This window comes from Antechinus flavipes, chromosome X, assembly GCF_016432865.1.
Source record: "Antechinus flavipes isolate AdamAnt ecotype Samford, QLD, Australia chromosome X, AdamAnt_v2, whole genome shotgun sequence".
NCBI classification, from domain to species: domain Eukaryota; kingdom Metazoa; phylum Chordata; class Mammalia; order Dasyuromorphia; family Dasyuridae; genus Antechinus; species Antechinus flavipes.
Genome location: NC_067404.1, coordinates 6,538,188 through 6,549,571, shown reverse-complemented (window position 1 = coordinate 6,549,571; position 11,384 = coordinate 6,538,188). Strand labels below are relative to the sequence as shown.

Sequence of the window (11,384 nt, the reverse complement as noted above, 5' to 3'; positions counted from 1 at the left end):
GGACAAAAGGGAATCTTTTAAACTTTGGTCTGCTTGGTCTGGCCCGAAATGGACTCAGACATAATGCTGATATATTGAGTTGCATTTTATCCATTGAGATTCCATAGATTTCATAATAATCAATAATCATCATTTGCTATGTAGATTATTTTTCTATCACCTTCTTAAGCTGTGAGAGTTTGTAAGAGAGGTTTCAGTTCCTTGGGAAGCTAAACGAAAACTCTCGACATTATCTCTAATCTCTGGGGTAGAATTTCCAAGACTCATTTACAGACCCCTCCCATAGCTTCTTTCACAGAGCTGGTAAGGGTTTATGATCTTAATAAGAGGGCAGAAACTTAGGGGGTCTGGCAAAGTCTCACTAAGTTTCTCAATGATGACGATTTTCCAAATTCCCAAGTCAATTGTGACAAACCAGAATACAACCATTTTAAATACTTAATATCGTCATTAACCAAAAGAGCATTCTGCCTTGTTGTTAAAATCACAGTATTCAGATCAAAAAGAGGAGCTGAGCTCCTAAGTCAGCATTTGTAAATCAATCATACTCTCACAATTCAACAGAACTTCTGTACAAAGATATCACAGTGCCAGAACCTCACAGATGCAATAAATACTAACAGAATTTTTATAATGACTCAAGGATCTAAAACATGCGATGCAAAACGGACTTATTGCCAGTCAAATGATATCAATCCAATTGAATGCATCTTCAGGGAAGCCACAGAAATCATTTCATTCATATATCAATTTGGAACATGCTATACTAGTTGCATCCACTGACCAATAGGGAAAGGGAAAGGAATAAGCATTTATATAGTACCTACTGTGTGTCAGGCTCTGTGCTAAGTGCTTTAGACATCTTATCTCATTTGCTAACAACCACTCCGAAAAGTAGATGCTATAACACCATTTTCTAGATGAGAAAGAGAGGCAGAGTTTTATAGAGTTTTTGCTAAAAGCAAATGATTACAAGAGTGGCGCAAGTGGTTACCAGTCAGAGCACATATCAACCATGCCGTGAATTCATCAAACTCAACATGAGTTCACGTTTTAAAAAGCTCAATTTAAAACACTGAGACATAATTCCAGCTAGTTTTCCACATTAATAAGAATATCAAAATTGATATTAGAAAGCTTAGGAATCAGGAGAAATCTCCAAACTAATTTTAAGCATCTTGCAAGAAAGCAAGCACTTCTCCAAATGAAACTCCAATAGGCAGGTGTGGAAATCTTTCTTTTGTCTTCCTGAGATCTAAAATTCAGACTTTCTGTAAAACTCCACTAATACTCAGGCTTTTCATTTGGCCAAACCAGACATTTTGATCGTTGCTAAAGAGGAGGACTTTCTACTGTCCCATATCTTTCTGCCCTTTGGGGAAATCAAGCTTTTACTTCCTATTACCCTCTCAGTGAGTTTCATGTCCACATTATATCAATGTAAATAGTTTTCCAACTTCCTTTGACGTTCTTTTTTTTTCCTTTTAGAGGAAAAAAATTTCCTACTGAGTTCATGTGATAGGTAAATGCTGCTGAATCAGTCTATGAAAACACAGAAATTCCAAAGGTTAAAACCTCAGTTTGATTATGTTTAAACATAGCAATGTTCAGGATTGTAAACAATATTGGGGTTTTTGACAAAAAAGAAAAATTACATCAGAGAGACAAGAGAAATAATTTTTTACATTTAGAAATGTTTTTATAATAGGCTTTCATAATTTTTATAATGGGTTTTTATAACAAAATTAATATAATATAATAATCCCTTAATTGGGAAGGGAACATTTTTATATCAGAAAGATAATCAAAGAGTAGAATAAGGGGGAATTCTTCCACAAGTAAAGCATGTTAAGTTACTTTAGGAAGCCTTAACTCTCTTTTGATTTCTTATCTCAGCAATGTAAAAACATTTCCCTTTAGTACTAAATCATTCTATGAATCAGGTTTCAGTCAAGTGAGGTTAGTATTAAAAGGAGACAGTCAAATCTCCAGGAGAGCCCCAAATAATAACATCTAATAAAAGGAAATAAACATTACTCATAAGAGTTTTAAATTGCCCATAACAGTCTATAGACTATCTCTCTCTACATAGATTTTATACTATATTTTCCTTTGCTTCTACTTTCTTGATCCCTCATATCTTTATTTCACTGTTATGTTTCAAGGCAAGTGTAGAACTAGTTTTATTACACAATTGAAATTTATTACAAAAACCTTTTCTCTTCTTTTGCTTTTTCTTGAACTTCAAGATTTAGAGACAAAAATTAAAACTGCCTAAAAAAAGGGAAAAATAGTAGTTATGTTATACAGATGAGGTGCAAAGGAAAAATAGACGTTAGAGGGAAAGGAGGGCTTGTAGTTCTGGAAACCTGTTCACACATGGGAAATGGACTTAAATAAGACTGTTGTCTTGATTTCTGAGTCCAATTTACCAGGAAGACTCACTAGAGCTTGAGAAATTCCTCCCCAAAAAATGTTGATCAGAAAATGTTTATGGCAGTCCCTAAACCAGACCAGAAAAAAAACAAAACAAAACAAAACAAAAAAAACAACTGTTGGTAGTCACAATGTAACTGTCATTTGCCTCTTTTTTTATCCTCAGAGCTGGGCGAATTGTTGGAACATAATAGGTGCTTAATAATTTTTAAAAATTCAGTTGTATTAAAAAGTACAAGCAGTCAGATAGTAAGAGATCTCTAAAGAAAAATAATGTCTGACCTCCCCCAAAACAGTATCGAGGCTTGTGCCAGATATATATTCTTAAAATCTAACTAGACCAGAGTGAAAAAAGGAAGTCCTCGTAGTTAGCCACAGACTACTCACATCAGAACTTCGTAGCAGGTTTTTTTTTTTTTTTTTTTTAGCCAGATCAAGACCATATTAACCAGAATCAGAGTAGAGTCACATGAGGACCAAGTAAAATTTAACCAGAAATCTAGAGCAGGACTAGAGAGATAGTGGCCAGTAATAAAGGCTAAACAGTTAATTAAGTCTCTTACTTGTTAGCCTGTGGGAAAGTGAGATAAAAGGCAAAATCCCTCCTGTTAAGATCCTTGAGTTTCTCAGTCAAACCACTGCTTTAGCCTCCTGAAACACAGTGCCATTATTCATCAGGGCATCTGGTTGGCTGCCAGAATGAGTACTCCAGAATTCAACAGTTTTTGTTGAATAGATTATTTAAGTGCAAGACACACTCTGGCAATACAGAACAGTACATCACAGCACACAGACTACACAGACCCATTTCCTCTCTGTGATTTCCTAGAAATGACAGTAATCCTTGGGGTTCATTCGATTCCCCCCCCTTCCCCCAGAAGCTGCCCCAAGTAAACTTTACCGGAGGGCTTCTGAGATTGGAGGAGGAGGTTTTCTAACCCCTCACTGTCTGTTGTACATAGAAACAATGGAATGGAGATAATGGAGTGTCAACACCCAGACAGAGGACTTTCTGTGGGAACTGAGTGTGGATCACAACATGGCATTTTCATTCTTTTTGTTGTTGTTTGTTTGCATTTTGTTTTCTTTCTCATTTTTTCCTTTTTTGATCTGATTTTTCTTGCGCAGCATGATAATGATATAAATATTTATACATATATTAGATTTAACATATATATTTAATATGTTTAGCTTATATTGGATTACTTGCCATCTAGGGGAGGGGATGGGTGTGAGGGAAAGGGGAGAACTTGGAATACAAGGTCTTGCAAGGATCAATGTTGAAAAATTGTCCATGCATATGTTTTGAAAATAAAAAGCTTTAATAAAAAAAGATAATGCCGTGATTTGTCATTTCCTTCTCTAGCTCATTTTTATAGAGGAGAACGACGTAAACAGCAGTGAGATGAGTTGCCCAGAGAACACAGCTGGTGTTTGTCTGAGGTTGGATTTGAACTTAGGTCTTCCTTTCTCCAGGGCTGGCGATCTATCCCTACAGTGCAAACCACTGCATAAGTGCCTATAGAGGCTTGTCCATAAGCTATTTCTATGCTTTACTGAAAGTGCTTAGGAAGGGAGTTGAAAAGATGCAGGATATTTGAAGGTAGATCACCAAGGTGGCAAGATGTGCCAATGTCCTGCCAAAATGAAGTTGGGAAAAAACACAACTGAGGATATTTTTGAGCTTCTTGCTCCTATTTGCAACTTTGATCCATTTAAAGCACACTGTTCCTCCCTTTGAGATTCTCCAGATTGTTATGGAACTATCCAATGATTCATTGATAGGTATTGTTGCCAGTCATATTTGGCTACATGCAGAGATTTAGGAGGCAAAATCAATATATATGTTAGCAGTGGTCAAAAAAATAACTGAACCTAAAGAAGAGATTTCCTAAAGTTTATATAGTTTCTAGTTACATCAAAGAGATGGAGGGAAAGAAAATATAATTTTTGTTTTATAATTGTTGGAAAGAAAAGAATTCACAAAGAAACTTTGAAGATGATTGTGCACTCGATGCAGCTTCTGAAACTGAGATACAACAAAGTATGGATCAATTCTCTGCTGCTTGTGCAGCAATACAATTGCGAAAAAATGTTTTTTGGAGAACTCACACAGGGCAAATGCTCATAAGGTAGTCAGAAAAAGCGATACCAGGACATTCTCAAAGTATCTCTTAAGAACTTTGGAATCAATTGTATGACACGGGAGTCACGGGCACAGGACCACCCAGTGTGCATGCCCTCATCAGAGAAGGCACGGTGCTCTATGAGCAAAGGAGAATTGAATTAGCCCAAAGGAAACACAAAATGAGTAAAATTAGCGAAACTAGCCCAAATGTTCATATGGACTATTTGTGCCCGACCTGTGGCAGAGCATTCCGAGCTCATATTGGTCTGTTCAGCCACAGTTGGACACGCTGAAACTCAACTCAAACATAGTGATGCCATTTGAGTCCTCTTTGAGAACAAGGACCAAGCAATCACTGACATATGAAAGAAAAGATTTACATTTCAAAGATAATTGAAGAAGAAAAATCACACCAGATCGAGTTTATCAATAATCATTAAGAAGGGAAGAATCTTTGATTTACAACTGCCAAGTGGCTACCATAAATTCTTTGACCCAATCCAATTTCTTATCTCTATTGAAATCATTAGGAGTCTTAGGAAAATCTCAGTGTTCTATGTGATCCAACAGTTAAGGAAGTCATCCTTCTACAATGATCTCTTGGCTGATGATGGAAATGGCAACAGATCTAGCAAAGATCTAAACAGCTTCCATGTTCCAAAGACAGCCATTAGAGTGGGCAAGGTAAAGTTCAATGACACAAATAGAATGCTGGTAAAGACAGAAATGAAAGCAAACATGGGTGACATTTGCACCATTTTTATTCAACAAACCATTGGTGGAGTAGCTCAGAGACTTCTGACTTGAATCCCACGAACACATTTGTATCAATTGCTGTAGGAAGAGATGATTGACAAGCATGATATTCCTTCTGTTCAAGATCAAAAGGGAGCCATCTTCCAGCACTGACTTGATCGAGCAGCCCAAGGCTAGGGAATAGTATGACATAGTTGCTTTTTAAGCTGAAGGATGAATATTCCTTTAGGAAACACATTTTTAGGGATAATTAGAAGCACCATGACATTGGCACCAGCTTTCCAGTTCACAGGAATAGGAGCCTTCTTCTATTAAGTGAGGGAAATTAACCACTTTTGTATTTTGAGGATCTCATCAAAGTTGCTGCTAGTATTTGTTGGGTAGAGCAGAAGTGTCAGATATGTAGCCCCTAACACTCTGAATACTCTAGAACCAGAATAAAATGTCGTTGGGAAAGAATGAGCCAAAGTCGATAAAAACACAATAAAACACAACTAACATTACATTTTAAAAGCAAGTTACTCTGTAGCTGGCTAGGATTGTCAGGTATAAATGAGTGGGACCTCCTTTCCATTTGAATTTGATCCCACTGGGTAAAGGAGAGAGAGTTTCAGCTTCTTATCTGCGCCCAAAATAAATATCATATGAGCCATCACAGGCATTCTCACCACCCTGCTAAACTGGCTATAACCATGTGCATCTTGACTAGTTCCGTTTGTGATCACCAGTGATGGGGAAAGGCAGCTTTTTTCTGGATTTGCTCGATTGAATGCATTGGTATCCTTACTCTGGGCAGGATGATCTTGGATAGAGTCAGTGGAAAAGGCAACCATCTTAATATTTTGCTTGCCAAATTCTGGTACCAGCTTTGCAACTCAGTTCTGATCTGTTGTGCTAACTGGGGTCAAGACCCAAGGGTGGAAAAGAGAATGCCTCATGAATCTTTTGAAAATTCATGGAAACAGATGTGGTTAACTCAAAGATAGTGGCTGCCCCTGTGAGCAGCAGATCTCCAGGAATGGCAGTGGTGATGGTGGTAAGGTAGAAAGTGTAGTGGTGCAGCGGCAAAAACAGTAGGAGAATTTGCTTTAAATGGATGCCCTCTTTCCAGTCTGTTTTTTGAGTTGTTTCTTTAGGGTCCTCTTAACAGAAATAATTTTTTTCTTTGTCAAGGAATTTATCAAAACTTATTTATATCAATATCATCCTGAATTTTGTATTTTATAGATTGAGTCTATATATTTTACAGACTCCAGAATTACTGGATCTTACAGCTGACCTCCTAATTGGCTGTAAAACTCTAATGATGTGGCCTACCATGGAAAATTGCCCATGAAAACCCGTTTCTTTTTCATATTTTCATCAAGAATGCCCTTGATGCACACATAAACCCATATCATAAAGATTTAATAGATATGAGAAAGCAAGCATATTTGTTAATGTTTTCTCAATTGTATCTCTTTTTTTGGTAAGAGTATCACTTGTAGCTTTTCCATTCTCTCTCTCTCTCTCTCTCTCTCTCAAAGCTTTTTATTTTGGTATATGAATTTTATGGAATATTATTGTTCTATAAGAAACAATCAGCAGAATGATTTTAGAAAGGCCTGGAGAGACCTGTATGAATTGATGCTAAGTGAAGTGAGCAGAAGATCATTGTACACGGCAACAACAACATTATACAATGATCAATTCTGATGGACATGGCTCTTTCCAACAATGAGGTGATTGAGGCCAGTTTCAATGATTTCATGATGAAGAGAGCCATCTACACCCAGAGAGAGGACTATGAGAACTAAGTTTGGTTATAACGTCGCATTCTCACTCTTTTTGTTGTTGTTCATTTGCACTTTTTTTTTCTTTATTCATTTTCTTTCCTTTTTGACCTGATCTTTCTTGTGCAGCAAGATAATTGTACAAATATGTTTATACATATTGAATTTAACATATATTTTAACATGTATAACATATATTGGATTACTTGTCATCTGGGGAGGGGGTGGGGGGAAAAAGGGGAAAATTTGGAACATAAAGCTATGCAAGGATCAACATTGAAAAATTATCTGTATACATGTTTTGAAAATAAAAACTTTAATTAAAAAAAGCTTTTTAATTTTTAAAATATATGCATAGCTAATTTTCAACGTTCACCCTTGAAAAACCTTGTGTTTCAATTTTTTTCCCTCTCTTCCCTCTACTCCTCTCCCCTAGACAGCAAGTAATCCAAGATATGTCTTAATAATAATAAAACAACAATAATACTTAGCATTTTTAGAGTATTCTGAGTTTTACAAAATACCTAAATATTGTTTCATTTGATCTTCACAACAACCTTGGGAGATAGGTGCTATTATTATTCCATCTTCATTATTAAGCAAACCAATTATCATTTGCCAGAAGTAATCATTTTATTTCATCTTTGCTCACGCTTATTCTCTTTCTCTTCTTGTTTCATTTATTTAGCCAGCATTTCTATCACTAAATAATAAGTATATCTACATCACATATTTTAAAAAAAGCTTCTTTTTCATTTTTTAATTTTGTTATTATTGTTGCTCAGTCATTTCTGACTCTTTGTGATCCCTTGGACCATAGTGTCCATGGAGTTTTCTTGACAAAATAATGGAGTGGCTCATCATTTCCTTCTCCAATGGATTAAGGCAAAGAGATGCTGACTAGTCCAGTGTTACACAACTAATAAGTGTCTGAGGCTAAATTTGAACTCAGGTTTTCTTGACTTCAGGCTCAGTTCTTTATGCACTGAGCTGTCTGCCTGCCTCCTTTCATTTCTTTACAAAATTTTTTTTTTCTCCAGCCTAAAATGCTTTCTAGACTTTTCTTTTAGGAAAGTGAGAATAATAGTTCGTGCCTTTAAAAAAATTTAATCTAATTTAAAATTCCAATTTCTCTCTCTCTTTCCATCCCTTTTCCCACTCACTGAAGGTCTTCCTTTGAAATGAAATAAGAGTGATAACTGGGCAGCTAAGTGGTGCACTAGTGCAGTGGATAGAGTGCCTGAGCTGGAGTGAGGAAGACTTATCTTCCTAGGCAAATCACTTCATCCTATTTGCCCCAGTTTCCTCGTCCATCAAATGAGTTGGAGAAGAAAATGGCAAACCGCTCCAGTATCTATGCCAAGAAAACTCCAAATGGGTCATGAAGAGTTGGTTATAAATGAATAAGAACAACAAAAGGATGATTACCAAACTTTATTCTGGTCCAGGTAGAATTATTGCCTTCCCCCCAACCTGGGATGATTGGTGCCATGAGTAATCTAGGGCCAACATCTTCTTTTTGAAATTCAAGGTAAAGATATGGATCACAGAAAGAAACTGAGCACTGGATATTTTGTAATGTTAACCTAAACAACATTTGATTTTTAATTTCCTTCCTGTTTTTGTTTATTTTTTTATTCTCCCCAGTTACATGTAAAACAACGTTTTTGGGTGGTTATATATGTACATTCATTTTTTACATATTTCCACATGAATCATCATTCTGGGAGAGAAAAATCAGAACAAAGGGGGAAAATCATGAGAAAAAACAGAAGGAAAAAAGTATACATAGTACATGTCAATTTACATTCAATCTCTATAGTTCTTTCTCTAGTCGATCACTACACGGTCTTGCTGTTGTTGTGAAACATGTTTTCCTGCCAAACGACATTTTAACATATGATTTTTCCATATGAGATTCTTATAAATCTTCTTGGGACAGAGAGTCATGTCTGAGGATCATGGGGATTATGTCAGTTTGAATGTTTCTTTCTCAGAGCTTGGTTATAGCATTAATATTAAATTCAATAAAATTCTTTCTGAAAGACTTGAGCCTAGATCACAGAAACTGATATTAATATTGATTTTTTTCTTTGACCGTTTAATGGTGCCATCTTACTTGGACATAGGTACCTAATAGAAAGGCAGCATTAGGCACAGAAATGCTTCTTTTTGAAAGAATTCCTTGGCCAACCAATTATGAAGGGGAGGAACTTTTTAACCCCTCCCCCCTTCCAGGAAGTTTTTTTTTTTTTTTTTTTAAATAGTAACTGGTTTTTATTATTTATTTATTTATTTTTTTAATAACTTTTTATTGATAGAACCCATGCCAGGATAATTTTTTACAACATTATCCCTTGTACTCACTTCTGTTCCGATTTTTCCCTTCCCTCCCTCCACCCCTTCCCCCAGATGGCAAGCAGTCCTTTACATGTTGAATAGGTTACAGTATATCCTAGATACAATATATGTATGCAGAACCGAACAGTTTTCTTGTTGCACAGGGAGAATTGGATTCAGAAGGTATAAATAACCCAAGAACAAAAACAGAAATTATATTCGTTTCCCAGTGTTCTTTCTTTGGGTGTAGCTGCTTCTGTCCATCCTTGATCAATTGAAACTGAATTAGTTCTCTTTATTGAAGAGATACACTTCCATCAGAATACATCCTCAAACAGTATCATTGTTGAGGTATATAATGATCTCCTGGTTCTGCTCGTTTCACTTAGCATCAGTTCATATAAGTCTCGCCAGACTTCTCTGTATTCATCCTGCTGGTCATTCCTTACAGAACAATAATATTCCATAACATTCATATACCACAATTTACCCAGCCATTCTCCAATGGATGGGCATCCATTCATTTTCCAGCTTCTAGCCACTACAAACAGGGCTGCTACAAACATTTTGGCACATACAGGTCCCTTTCATTTCTTTAGTATTTCTTTGGGATATAAGCCCAGTAGAAACACTGCTGGATCAAAGGGTATGCACAGTTTAATAACTTTTTGAGCATAGTTCCAAATTGCTCTCCACAATGGCTGGATGTGTTCACAATTCCACCAACAGTGTCCCTGTTTTCCCACATCCTCTCCAACATTCCCCATTATCTTTCCCTGTCACTCTAACCAATCTGACAGGTATGTGGTGGTATCTCAGAGTTGTCTTAATTTGCATTTCTCTGATTAATAATGATTTGGAGCATCTTTACATATGTCTAAATAGTTTCAATTTCTTCGTCTGAGAATTGTCTGTTCATATCCTTTGACCATTTATCAACTGGAGAATGGTTTGATTTCTTATAAATTAGAGTCAATTATATATTTTGGAAATGAGGCCTTTATCAGAACCTTTGATTGTAAAAATGTTTTCCCAGTTTATTGTTTCCCTTCTAATCTCATCTGCATTTGTTTTGTTTGTACAAAAACTTTTCAATTTGATATAATCAAAATTTTCTATTTTGTGGTCAATAATGATCTCTAGTTTTTCTTTGATCATAAATTCCTCCCTCTTCCACAGGTCTGAGAGGTAAACTATCCTACGCTCTTCCAATTTATTTATAATCCCATTCTTTATGCCTAGATCATGAACTCATTTTGACCTTATCTTGGTGTACAGTGTTAAGTGTGGGTCAATGCCTAGTTTCTGTCATACTAATTTCCAATTTTCCCAACAATTTTTGTCAAATAATGCATTCTTATCCCAGAAACTGGGGTCTTTGGGTTTTTCAAACACTATATTATTAAAGTTATTGGCTGTTTTGTCCTTTGAACCTAACCTATTCCATTGATCAACTAGTCTATTTCTTAGCCAATACCAGATGGTTTTAGTAACTGCTGCTTTATAATATAATTTTAGATCTGGTACAGCTAGGCCACCTTCAATTGATTTTTTTTTTTCATTAATTCCCTTGAAATTCTTGACCTTTTGTTTTTCCATATGAACTTTGTTGTTATTTTTTCTAGGTCATCAAAGTAGTTTTTTGGGAGTCTGATTGGTATAGCGCTAAATAAATAGATTAGTTTAGGTAGTATTGTCATCTTTATTATATTTGCTCGTCCAATCCAAGAGCATTTAATATTTTTCCAGTTGGTTAGATCAGACTTAATTTGTGTGGAAAGTGTTTTGTAGTTTTGCTCATAAAGTTTCTGATTTTCCCTTGGCAGATAGATTCCTAAATATTTTATACAATCAGTAGTTACTTTAAGTGGAATTTCTCTTTGTAACTCTAACTGTTGGGTTTTGTTAGTGATATATAAGAATGCTGATGACTTATGTGGGTTTATTTTGTA

The 11,384-nt window shown here is 35.8% G+C and overlaps 1 long non-coding RNA gene across 1 annotated transcript in view; it reads left to right on the top strand.

Annotated features, from left to right (window-relative positions):
- The first annotated feature begins 9,459 nt into the window (after window positions 1-9,459).
- LOC127542441 (uncharacterized) overlaps window positions 9,460-11,384 on the top strand; it is a 182,710-nt gene continuing 180,785 nt past the window's right edge. The window contains exon 1 of the long non-coding RNA XR_007948677.1: window positions 9,460-9,615. This is a non-coding gene — a long non-coding RNA (uncharacterized LOC127542441). The remainder of the gene's footprint in view (window positions 9,616-11,384) is intronic.